A 13,640-nucleotide genomic window follows, 5' to 3' on the forward strand; every position below is an offset into this window, starting at 1 on the left:
CGAAAACGGACTTTGAAAAAGTCTAGATGAAGAAAGGCATCGTCCATTGCACTGTGTTTGTGGTTGACGTTAGTTGTTTTTCACTCAACACATCCTGGCACCTCTAGCAACTCGTAAATTTTGAAGTGGGATTTTCCGCGGTTAAAAACGCCCGAATTCAATGACTTCTCGAGCAGTTTGCAGGACTGTCTTTCATTTAATTGCTGTGAATGCTTTTCTGTATATGAATGGAACCTGATCAAAAGCAGTCAAACTGCTCGAAAACGGCTTTTTTTTTCAAGCCATTCCCAGCTTGATGGTAGCTTTCAAACCCACGAGATGCGGCGGAGTTCATATAATTGCAGTGTTTTTTGCTTCAAAACAACGAACACTCCAGTAGTACTCTCGCAGCTGGCATAAAACTCGGTAAACCATATATTTTTTAAAGGTTAATAATTGAAGTTTACAGTTATTTTACAGGAAAGAAAAATGAAACGTGTTTAAGACATGCGGAATTTTCTCCAAGACATTAAGTCGTTAAAAATCGCGATCCAAATTCACTGGAGAAAAGCCCAGGAAAAATATCTTCAGGGCATCCGGTTACCTAAAAACCGTATGTGAGATTTTTAACACGTGAGTTTTGTTCCATTTCAATTTGAACCATGTCTTATTTTTGCCTGAAAAAGAAGTGAACAACAAATGCTATTTTTTACAATTTATTTTGCTCTATGCCATGCACGTGTCTATGAGTTTGGAATTAAATATGTATGCAAGTTTAAAAGAAATTTGGATCCTTCCCTTCAGTCCAACGTGAAAATTGAGCTGCTGTGTGGTCAGATGCTTTAATAACCAAGAATTATGCTAAGATTGTCAGTTCGCTGACAAAAAAAAACACACACACAGAAAAAAAAAAGATGTGAATGTCTTCTGACTGAAAACATGTTTTCAAAATTATTTCAGGCTGATCGTCTTTAAAACCAAACGAGTTGGAACACACAAGTCATTAGTTCAATACCGTTGATTCAAAATTTATTTACAAGCGGTCTGTACCGTGACATTTTGTGAGTTTTAAATAGTTGCTATTATTTCAGTTAACAGCCGGAAGACTCGGACATTTAAAAGATAAATTTTATGGTTTAACCAGTTGAAATATAAATTAAAATAGTATTGACGCAAGGACCAAACGGAAATTTTCCGAAACAAACGGACGACTTCACTCTTTTCTTTTCGTCCGGTCAAATTGAACGGCTGAACCGTTCCATTTGCACAAAATTTCCATTAACACTTATTTGTTAATTGCACCATAAATGCGCCATCACATCTATGTAATGTCAACTTTAATGTTACCGATGAGATTGCAAGTTTTTGAAGGAAGGAAAAATTAGCCTTTTCCATCTGACCCAAAAATTTTCTAGAATTTGCAACCAACTATCTTGGGAAATGGAAAGCGCCTCTGATCGACAAAAAAAGTGAAAATTGAAATATATAAGCTTAGCAGCTCAACGAAGAAGAGATCGACTGAAATTTAACGCAAAGTGGTCTAAATTTGGGTCACCATTATCCGTCGCATCATCAGAAGGGACAATGAAAGGAAAGCAATAAAAACTTTGGTGATTGTACCTACTAGCTAATACTAAGTGATTAAGAATTAGGAAGAAGCGTTTGTACGAATGATGAAAGTGGGTTTGATTAACCGGTGAAAGCTAGTTTGTCTTTCATTCAAGTTTTGCTTTCGATTTTGACGTTTTTCAATGCGGCATTCCATTGAAGTCTGATGTTTGATGGCTATTTAATAGAAGTTGGGAGGACATTTAAACAACTGCGTGATATGAAATTCATAACAAACTTATAAAATATACTGAGTTAACTTGATTTTAACTTACTCGTCCTTTAAAGAGGAGCAAAGATTATTACTTCCAAGCTTTGTCCAACGAAAATCAACCAAAGAAATCATTACTGAAACGAGAACGCCATTGACACATAATTTCTACAAAATTTATTTTTCTTAAAAAGGCCAAAGAAATTTCAATTTTTAATTTTAACGACTAACTTTTCGTGAAGAAGACAGTGAACATCGCAGATAATTTTCTTTTACAATTGTCTTTTTACCGAGCGCCTGTGGGCTAGAAAATAAATATATATATTTGCTGAAAGAAAAATTTAATCATTTTTCCTCGGTTAAACAAACGGACGACCTTCCGAGGTACTCCACTTTTGCTTTTCATCCGGACAAATTAAACGGATAAACCGTTCCATTTGCACAAATTGTCCATAAACACTTAATTGTTAATTGCACCATAAATGCGCCATCACATCTATGTAATGTTAACTTTGATGTTACCAATGAGATTGCAAGTTTTACATGGAAGGAAAAATAGCCTTTCCCATCTGACACAAACATTGTCTAAAATTTGCAACCAACCATTTTGGGTAAATGGAAAGCGCCTCTGATCGACAAAAAATGTGAAAATTGAAATATAAAAGATGAGGAGCTCAATGAAGAAGAGATCGACTGAAATTTAACGCAAAGTGGTCTTAATTCAGGTGAACATTATCCGTCGCATCATCAGAAGGGATAACGAAAGGAAAGCAACAAACTTTGGTAATTGCTCCGAGTAGCTAATACTAAGTGATTAAGAATTAGGAAGAAACGTTCGTATGAATGAGAAAAGTGGGTTTAATTAACCGGTAAAAAAGCCGCTTTGTCTTTCATTCAAATTTTGTTGTGCTTTCAAGTTTGACGTTTTTCAATGCGGCATTCCATTGAAGTCTGATGTTTCATGGCCATTTAATAGAACTTGGGAGGACATTTAAACATCTGCGTCATATGAAATTCATAACATGCAAACTCATTAAATATTCTGAGTTAACTTGCAAAGCAGCAAAGATTATTATTTGCTAGCGTTGTCCAACGAAAATCAATCAAAGAAATTATTTCTGAAACGAGAACGCCATTGATACATAATTTCTACAGAATGTATTTTTTGGTAAAAAATGGTCAAACAATTTTATGCACTAACTTCTCGTGAAGAAGACAATGAACACCGCAGATAATCCCTTTTACAATTTTTATTTTTACCGTGCGCCTGTGGGCTAGAAAATAAAAATTTTTATCAAATTTATTACCGGCTACTGACATCTTTACTGGAAAACAAGAGGGAGCTTAAACTCGCAAGTCGTTAGCTGTAAAAAGCTTAACATTGTGAGAGTTCTAAATGGTTGCCACTACTTTCAATTAACAGGTAGAAACTCACATTTAAAAACTAAACTTTAAGCTGCTGACCATCACCTTCAACATTTCCATAGTAATTAAACAGAGCTCTACCTTAATTTGTTTACCTTAAAACAGCTTCGAGATATGAAGTTCATAACAGATATTAAAAATACTAAGTTAATTTGACATGTTTTGCAAATAAAGATAATTTCTGATCCTAATAAAGAAGCGATAAAACTCTGTTTGATAGCTGGGTTACCGCTGAAGTAAAATGGGTGAAATAATAAACTATACTGGAGACGGAAAACAAAAACCACTTTCATACCCGTTTTGCACAGCAGAATTAACTGGAGGAATACACAGCCAACTGATATTCCTTTTAGTGTTAAACATTTTTCTGTCCATCGCTTCATTCCTGGGAAATACTCTGATCCTTGTCGCTCTTTCCAAAGAGTCTTCACTTCATCCGCCGTCCAAACTCTTGCTCCGAAGCCTAGCGCGGCAACTGATCTCTGTGTCGGTTTTATTGTTGAACCTTTTCAAGTTACTCGCTGGATTTCTATCGTGTACAAACGGTGGGATATTTGTCGCTCGACCGCTGCCACATTTGTCATAACAACCCGAACGTTGTGTTTAGTGTCTTTGTTGACACTGACGGCCATAAGCGAGGACAGACTTCTCGCCGTTTTGTTGGGACTCAGATACAGACAAGTTGTAACTTTAAAGAGAACATATGTAACTGTCATTGCTTTTTGGGTTAGCTCTTTTGTTGGCTCCTTAATGCTTCTTTGGAATACATCATTATCAGAATGGTATTTCCATACCGTTGCACTGTTATGCGTAGTTGTTTCGATCTACTCTTACACGAGGATTTTCCTCAGGCTGCGTCATCATCAAACTCAAGCTCAATACAATGTTACAGGACAAGCGAACCAAACAACTCCACTCAACATACCGCGATACAGAAAGACAGCATCCAGTGCACTGTGGCTGCAGTTGACATTAGTTGTTTGTTATTTACCATTTATTGTAGTGGCACTTTGGGCATATGAAGAGATTCGAAATAAACTGTCTTCAGCTTTTTATCTAACATTGAATTTCGCATCAACTTTACTTTATTTAAATTCATCATTAAACCCAATTCTTTACTGCTGGAAGATCAAAGAAGTGAGACAAGCAGCGAAGGATACAATTCGACAGATGTTTTGTTCATGAAGTTTGTTGTTACCAAATATTTTGTCCTTCAGTTTCTGTAGTTCAGTATTACCAATCGTACGTGGTATCGAAATGGTTGTACTCGACTAAATTAACACGTAGTAAGTATCAGTATATATAATATGTAACAATACAATATGATTCTTCCAAATCGTGGTTTAATCTTGCAATTGATTTTTGCTCAGTTTAAACCAATAACATTACGCAATAACAGCAGAACCAAAAGTTTGTACCTTATTTCAAAAATTACTTGTGGAGAACGTGTGGAAAAAAGCTTCAACTTTCTATTCTCTGCCGTCATTTTCTTTTCACATGTTTGTTTAAAATTAAAGTAGTATCTCAGCATCAATGATTATCACTGTCCAAGTAAGGTTGGGAACAGTCAACCTTACGTAAGAAGCCACAGGCGTGCAGCCACGAGAAGGCCAGTTTACGTTGATCGAGAACTTAGCCCAATGAAAGCACCAAAACATTTCCTTCTTTGCCGCTACTTGCGAGTTTATCTTACGATGAAATAAGCCTTTAGCCCCTACAGCATTTATTCTATTTATTCTAAATATCTACAGTAGGGTTTCACAGACGGAAAGCAACTGTTGATACGTAGATAGCATAAGGTTTTATTTTTCGGTTTACAGCTGAAACCTTTTATCTTAGCTAAGGTGGACATTAGTTGTTATTTGTCATTTAACGTGCATTGTTGTGCTTTTTTTTACTTTTTGAGAACTTCGAAGTATTTGTTTGGGTTTTCAGTGTTCTTGGATTTAAATTGACAGTAGCATTAGTTTATTTTAGAACTCGTCATCAAACCAGCTTCTTTACTCCTTAATTAGGAAAGATCAGAGAAGCGAGAAAAGCAATGAAGGATACAGTAAGAGAGCTTTTTTGTTTATCAAGTTAGTAGTTATCATTTTTTTATGGCAGTTTAAAATCGGCAGTGGCAGTTCATTTTCATCGGAAGCCGGTCTAAGTGATGTTAATATGGTTGTAAATTTGGATAAGTAAAATTTATGATAATAAAATTCTTTCCTTCAAAAACTGACTTTTTTCTTACCATTTTTTGTAGTAAGCACCCTTGTTTTATGTAATAATGACTAAACACAAGAGTTTATTCTTTCTAAATTCGCCATCTTGTTATGACATATTTTGTTCACGATCAAAGATTGGAGTGCGCCAGCTGAAAAACTAAAAGAAATTTTCAAGACCGAATGAGACAGTCCCTTGTGAAGGTCTCATGTGCCTGAATGAGTAGGACTGAGTGAGTGAGTCACTGGTGAAAAGCAACGAGAAGCTCAGCTCACGTTGATCGAAAGCTCAGCCGCATGAAACACGAAATTTAAATCCTTCTTCGCGACGGCCGACTTTACAGGATGGTGAAATAAACTTATGACTTGTAAATTAACCTGGGAGTCCACATTCGGGTGATATAGAAGTAAAGTAACTTCTGATAAGCAAAAAATGAGGTTTCCTTTCTGGTCTGTAAAAAAGAATTTTGGAGGAACCGATATCGTTTAAAATTCAAAACATTTTCTAATTTTATAATAAAATAAAACAGGAAGTTCAAAAAAAGTAATTATGGAACGAGAACGTCATGATTAGCAAAAACTCAATTGTTTTGTTTATCTCACGATTGTGGAGCATAGCCTCGGAACGTCAAACAAAACGATCAATTTTGAGCTATCGTTTGACACGTGCGTTTGTTACATTTCAATAGGGAGATAAAATTAGAGAGAAAAAATAATGAGAAACGCCATATTAAAAAAACAGCCATATTAAAAAAATATTACTTCCAAACACGAAGAATAATTCAAATTCGCAGACATCAGGTTTTGTCGTTTAACTATCTGACGACATTTTGTCAAAGTTCAGTCGTAGCTAGTTTGATAGGTTGGTAGCAGTCGGCTTTTATATGCAGGTAGTCACAGGCGAAAAGCTGCGCGGAGGTCAGTTTTACGTTCATCGAAAATTCGACGGCAGTTTAGTAGCGAAAACATTTCTTTCCTTGCAGGTGTCGAAGTTATCTTAGGTTGAAATCAGCCCGGATCGGATCTCTCAAAACCGACAAACCGTTTATTCTTAAAGTCTACCGTCGGTTGATACAGAAGTAAATTAACTGTTCATACGAAAATAACACAAGGTTTTTTTTTTCCGCATTACAACTAAACATTTCTATCCGGAGTCATAAAAATACAAAAACAACTCCTAGATTAAATATCAATAAAATAAATTATTTTGAAAAGAACAAGAAAATTTGAATTTGACATTAAAACCAACAACTTGACAAAAATTAAAAACAGAAACTGAACAGCAAAGATCATGTAATTTTTATCTTTCCACGAGCATGAAAGAAAGAAAAAAAATCTGAATTTCCGACGGGAATCAAACGCGTGACCTTTGGCACACCGGTTGGGTTCTGAAGACGAACTTGTAGGCCATCTGCTAGGCTCATATCAAGCACGCGTCCTACTGTGTCCTGTGTCCTAGCTAGCAGAAGCAATAAAAGCAATTATTAAAGGAGAACGTCATTTGCAATTTCTACACGACGTGTTTAAAAAGATGCGAAGGAAATTTGAATTTCAATTTAAACCATGCAGTACCTTTACTACAAAGAGAAATGAATAGGAAAGGCAATTTTTTTTTTGCAATTTATTCCTCTTTTTACCATGCACGTGTCCCGGTGGGCTGGGAAATAAATATGCATTCTAGTTTAAAAGAAATTTGGATCCTTTCCTTCAGTCATAAATTGGTAATTAAGCCACTGTGTGGTCAGATCCTTATATAACCAATAATTATTGTTCATGTGCTAACATCAAAAAGTTGTGAACGTCTTCTGACTGAAAACATGTTTACAAAATTATTTCAGGGTGATCGTCTTTAAAAAACAAACGAGTTGAAAGACACAAGTCATTAGTTTAATACCGTTGATTCAAAATTTATTGACAAGCGGTCTGTAGCGTGACATTTTATGAGTTTTAAATAGTTGCCATTATCTGCAATTAAGAGGCGGAAGACCCAGACATTTAAAAGATAAATATGCCTTTGTAGGAAGTTACAAAAGGCTGGGCACTTTCCATTTGCCAAAATTGTCGGTTTGACCGGTTGAAATGAAACCAGTACGCGAGCAACAAACGGAAATTTCCCCCGAAACAAAACGGACGACCTTCCGAGGTACTCCACTTTTTCCTTTTCAAACGGTCAAACAAAATTACTGTCCATCTGCAAAAAATTTCCATTTCCACTTTTTTTGTCTAATTACACCATAATCAGCCATCACATCTACCAATGGGATTGCAAGTTTAAAAGGAAGGTTAAACTTAAAGCCGTTTCATTTGAAAATGAAATTTTCTAGAATTTCCAAGAGAAAATTTTGGCTAACGGAGAGCGCCCCGATCGGAGAAATAAAGTGAAAAATGAAACAAAAAGCTGAGTGGTACAATGAGATCGACTGAAAATTTAACGCAAGGTGGTCTTAACTTCAGGGGACCGTCATCAGAAGAGATAATAAAAAGAAAGCAATAAACTTTGGTAACTGCTCCGACTAGCTAATACTAAATGATTAAGAATCAGGAAGATGCGTATGTAGTTTGGAACTTTCCATAAATTTGTCTCTATAGCGAACCAGCCGTGAACTGCTGCTAAAAATAGTTCGCGGGAAAAAATACAGGGAAATGTATGGAAAGTTCAAAACACGACTGGACGCTTTCTGTCACAGCTACATCCCTCAAATTTGTTTCTTAAAATCCTTTTTCTAGTGCCAAAAGTTTACAATTCATGAATTTTTCAGAAGCGATATTTTATGAAAATTATTTGACATCAGATTTCCATACAAACACTGTTATTTCAAGCCTGTTTGCCTACCCGTCAAAATGGCGTCGAAAACCGTGATAAGGCCTATACCATTGATTTAAAAAGAACAATGGAGCAGTACTTCGCATTAGCCACATCTATTTCAACAGTCTCATGTTTGGCATCTTTGTTGACAATAACTGCTGTAAGTGTGGATAGACTTCTCGCCCTGTTGTGAGGGCTTTGATACACTGAGACACGATTGTAATTTTGAAGAGAACAAACGTAACTTTGCTTCCTGGGTTGTCTCTGTTGTCAGCTCAACACTTTTCCTTTGGAATTAGGTTGTAAAGAGATGGTATAGCTATATCAGTACACCAGTGTACCTTGTAGCTTCGACTTACTATACCAAGGCACCAGGATTAGTTTAACACTTGTATGAATATAGTATGACAATAAATGCTATTCTACAAAACCTGAATTTTATTGTTGCACATATATATATATATATCATTGCAAAAGAAAGTTTAACATAACAAACAAACAAACAAAAAACAAAAAAGACCCAAAGAAACAAAAGCTTCCTCTCACGAGGTGAAATAATCCTTTTTGTCTCCAAATGGACGAAAGCGTTTAGTATTCTAGCATCTTAGACTAAGAGGCGGGTGATACAACTAAATTGACTTTGGATAAACACAATTTAGGAAAGGATGCGATATTTTCTTAGTATTTTTGTTCTTCCTAAACGTTCGTGAACTGTGATCATTTATCAGAATATCTAAGTAAAATAACGACGAAAATTCAACGAAAGTAATTATCAAACAAGAACATCATCTAATGGGTATCGATTCAAAACGCCTTCAACAGACGGAAGGGCAAGTTTAATTTTAATTTACACCACGCGGACAAACCTGATGTAAAAATAAATACAAGGCAAAGAGAATTTCCTTAATGTTCGAAATGTTCGGACGTAGTCACTGGCGGAAAAACGAAATAGGGGAATGGCGAATGTGATGATGATCGACAACTCAGCCATTTCTGACCGTTAATTTTTATAGAAGATCGTATATTTTTAACTAATTGTTTATCATTGTTTGCTCCTGTTTATTGCACAACTTTGTCGACGCTAAATAACCATCTCGATAGTGGTCCGTTTTTTGTATCATACGTGCTCCTTTGGAACCGTTTCGCAAAGTCTCAAGAAATCAACAATTATTGTTATCACATACAGTGGAACCTCAAAGTGCCAAGAGACTAGGAAAATTGGTTTGTTATGTCGAGGCTCTGTTCCATACATTTTAAAAGGCAGGGATCGAGATTCTCGTTTTTTATACCAAGGATTTCGTTATATAGAGGTTCCATTCCATATCCAAAAAATTATATATCTTTTAAACCAACGTTTTCGCCCTGTTAACTGAACAAACTATTATTAGTTTCTTGATGGTTTTCATTAGTTAACAACATTGCAGTTTTACCAGGATTTGCTAGTCTTTTATACAAAACTAGGGGTTTACTAATAAAATAAGTGGAAAAGTTGCTACGAAGGAAACTGAACAAGCTGAATAAGGTGAACTTTTTATTGTGGAACATAAAACTTGCCAGATGCAAATTGCTCATGAAAAACGTGGTTCGCGTGCAACTAGCCCAACAGCCTGCAAAAGGCCATGAAAAAAAATGTTTTATGCAGATAAAAAAATAAAATATTTATCGGTGAAAAATAAGAAATTAAAATAAAGGACTGCTAAAATCATGCCAGATGACAAAAGAGAATGAGTGTAGCGGCCTAATTAAAAGACCTTTCGCTTGCTTTTACGGTCTCAAATTGATTGAGACAACTTGTTTGTTTAGTTTAATTATAACGGCCGTCCTTTCATAACACCAAGACGTCCATATCGTATCTGATATGTTAGGCAATAAACTGTGCGGAGCGGCGCCACAAACTGTGATTAACAATTAGGGGAAAACATATGGACTCAATAACTTGGAAAACGCAGCCTTAACCCTGTCCAGACGGGGAGAGGGAAAGGATTCTGCCAGAGGAGATTTTGAACCTGACTAACTATTTCAATATTTAAGCAAACGCCCTGAAACTTCAGGACTTTTTCACAAATTCACGTCATATGACGTTATCACATCACGTTGCGGACCTCAAAGGAGACATGTTTGGACGTACGATTTAACCTCCAAGTCTCACTGTCACACCTTTTATACTTGCGAAGTTATGGAGGGGGGCTGAATCCCCCCCTCCCCTCCCCCCAGTCCCAGAAGACAAAAAACCAAAAACAAACAAAAAACCCGGGTGTTGAACTGATGAAAGTTTGTGCTGTCTTTCAATGCGACTCTGACTCCTTTTGTATCAGATATTAGGATTTACTTTAAAACTGGATAATTAATTTATGCAATTGCAGAAGTTTGTTTTGCTTTTTACGGCCGGAAAGTTAACTATGGACGAGAAATAGCGGCCATTAAATCTTCTTCATATGCTCTTTCCTGCAAACTAAAATCAGGAAGATTTAGTAATATTTTTCCGTTGTTTTTTATTATATTCCTCTCTAGCCTTTTTTTTCAAGTGAGAGGAAATTCTTGGTTTTCACGTGATCTCACCAAATTCTAGAATTCAAAACCGAGAGGCCTACAAAATTTTTACCTTCATTCAAGGAAAGATTACCTAAAAATATGCCTGTTCACAATTTCTTAGCTCGATATCGTGCTTCCTTTTGAAAATAGAACAGTTTCAATTTCCGAGTTTCCACCGTGCGTAGACTGTTCACAGTCCCCCTATTTTTCCGTGGGATTCTCGAGACCGTGACGTTTCGATGGAACCGCCGCCATCTTGGTTTGTAAAAGCGAGCGCGATCTGGGGAGAGTGTCTAAACTACCGAGGGGAGGGGAGTGGGTGTTAGTATAGTGAGGGAGGGGAAGCGAAAAACTTTTTCCCGCCGCCTCCCGACTCCACTCCCCTCCCCTCGGTAGTTTAGACACTCTCACCAGATCGCGCTCGCTTTTACAAACCAAGATGGCGGCAGCTCCATCGAAGCGTACCGGTCTCGAGAATCCCACGGAAAAATAGGGGGACTGTTAACAGTCTAACCGTGCGTGACATCAGGAGGACGGCTGTGACAGAGCTTTTCTGTATCTTAAAAATGACTCCTCGGGTGATTTTCAGCATTCTAAACAATTCAAGTTTGAGGAGAAATATTAATCTAAACATTCGAAAATTCACAAGGGCAAACAAACCTCTTTTCTGGCAAAAGTGAACTCCAGATGTTTTTTCCTATTTCCGGCCGCCATGTTTGTGCCCCTCAGAGGCCAGAGGGACACAAACATGGTGTCTCCATACTAAGCTCTATAAATTTATGTGGAACATTTTGTCAAATAACTCGAGTATGGAATGCCGCATAGACCTGACACTTGGACAGATTCCTTATTTATTCATTTATTTATTTATTTATTTATTTATTGATTTATTTATTTATTTATTTATCCTCTATACCATGTCAATTTCTTGACTTCATTCATGGAATGGTTTCGATTTTTTTTTTCAATGGCGTGACAGTGAAAACCGAGAATAGGAAACGTCTACGTGTTGGCTATTCCTCCTGTGCCGCTTAGCCTGCGTAACAAGCGTTTCCATGCGGTTGTGTGCGTTGTCGCTTTTTGACCGCGTGGAAATTGGGACGAGTGCGAAAAAAACGAAGCGGTGGTGGTGGGGGGAGTGGGGGAGGGGAGAGCCGTCAAAACGCTTAAGGTCTTTCCCCTAAAATAGAACCTACACTCAGATTTTTTCCAAACTTTGCCCATGTGTGGTTAACTATATGTAAACTGCAAAAATGAAATAAAAAGAGGGGGTGCCCATGCCTGTTCTTCAGCAACAAAGCATTGAAATATGGTAATTTCTACATGTTTGGACAAAAAGGACTATAATAGAGCATTTGCCAAAAACAGGAATTATTTTCTGAAGGGAACAGTTAACGGCTCATTTCATAGAATTTTTTCCCTGTTCATAAATCATTTTTAATGTGAAATCTGTTTGAAAACTATCCCTAACCAGTACTACTGAGATATTCAACAAAATAATCTAATTAGTTACCTCTGAAGGTAAGCCAAAATGTCCATTGGCTAGATATTAGGCGCAAAATGTGATATTTCTAACACTAGGATTTTCCTTAAATTTTCACGGTAGTTGGCAAACGATATTGTGGTTAGAAATCTGAAAAGAGAAAATAGGTTCACCGGGTTGGTTTTACAGATATTTCACAAAGCAGTGGTAAATCGTGCTTCAAAACTGGTTTCTCCGCGAAGGGACTGGGGCGAGTCTCATAAAAACACCTTTATTTCCGCGCAAAATGCAAATTAAAAATTTTGTTGTTAGATGCAAGTCAGATTGAGTGATACTCAGTAGTTAGCTAGAAATGAGCGTCAATTTTTTGTTTTTGCATTGTGCGCAGTAGAGTTGCGCACTGCAAAACAGGGGAATGACCTTAAAAAGCCTACGGAAATGCTTCCTACGCAGGTTACCTACCGGTTGGTGGAATGGGATCAAGTTAAAGCCGAGCAGGTTAAAAGAGCATCGCTGGCTATCCACAACTCATATTTCACAGGCACTGATGGAATAATTACTGATTTTTTAGTTTGTGGGTCTCGAAATTATTAAAGAGAACATCGTAGGATAATTGTGCTATAATTTCACGTAGCTGCTTGGTAGGAAATTGATAACAGACAGAATGAACGCGCTGACTGAATTTGGCATGTTTAATAATTCAAAATCCAAAGATAAAGGAAATCATGCACCGTGATGTGTTTGGATATCTGATGAAAAAATCCTCGTTTTTGCATCCTTAATTTCCCCTTCAAAATCAGTTTACTTGAGAACATAACAAACACTAGTCACAGGACGTGTTTCATCACAATATGCATCAAAAACCTCGAAGATCGTTAAAAATACTCCGCTACGCGTCGTATTTTCAACTCTCTTCTCAGTGTTTGATATGTGATGAAACACTGTGTCTAGTGTTTGATATAGTACAAGAAGCATTGTGTTGACAATTAAATGAAACCTACTATCAAAAGTAGAAAAAGGTTTGAGACTGAAATAGTCTCAATGATGTAGTGTATTTAACCGGAAGCCAATTATTCCCGCGTTTATTGTCATGTGACTCACTAAATATTGTGGTATGTGAGAAGATTAAGGAGCATGTGGTCAAGATGTTGAGAAGCCATTAAACATGTTTTGAGCTGTAATCGGACTTCTTCTAGTCTTTGAGACGTATCCACCACAAATGAAAGTGGCATTTCTTCGCTTTCATATGCTTTGCAAATGAATGAAGACTGGCCGATCACGCTAAAAAAGAAGAAGGAATCTAACACACAAGCCACTTAGATTGAAACCGATAACTCATTTACATACACCACTCATCGACATTCCAATCCTAGCAGTATGCAGGATGTT

This window comes from Pavona decussata, unplaced genomic scaffold (assembly GCF_977016875.1).
Source record: "Pavona decussata unplaced genomic scaffold, jaPavDecu1.1 SCAFFOLD_16, whole genome shotgun sequence".
NCBI lineage: Eukaryota > Metazoa > Cnidaria > Anthozoa > Scleractinia > Agariciidae > Pavona > Pavona decussata.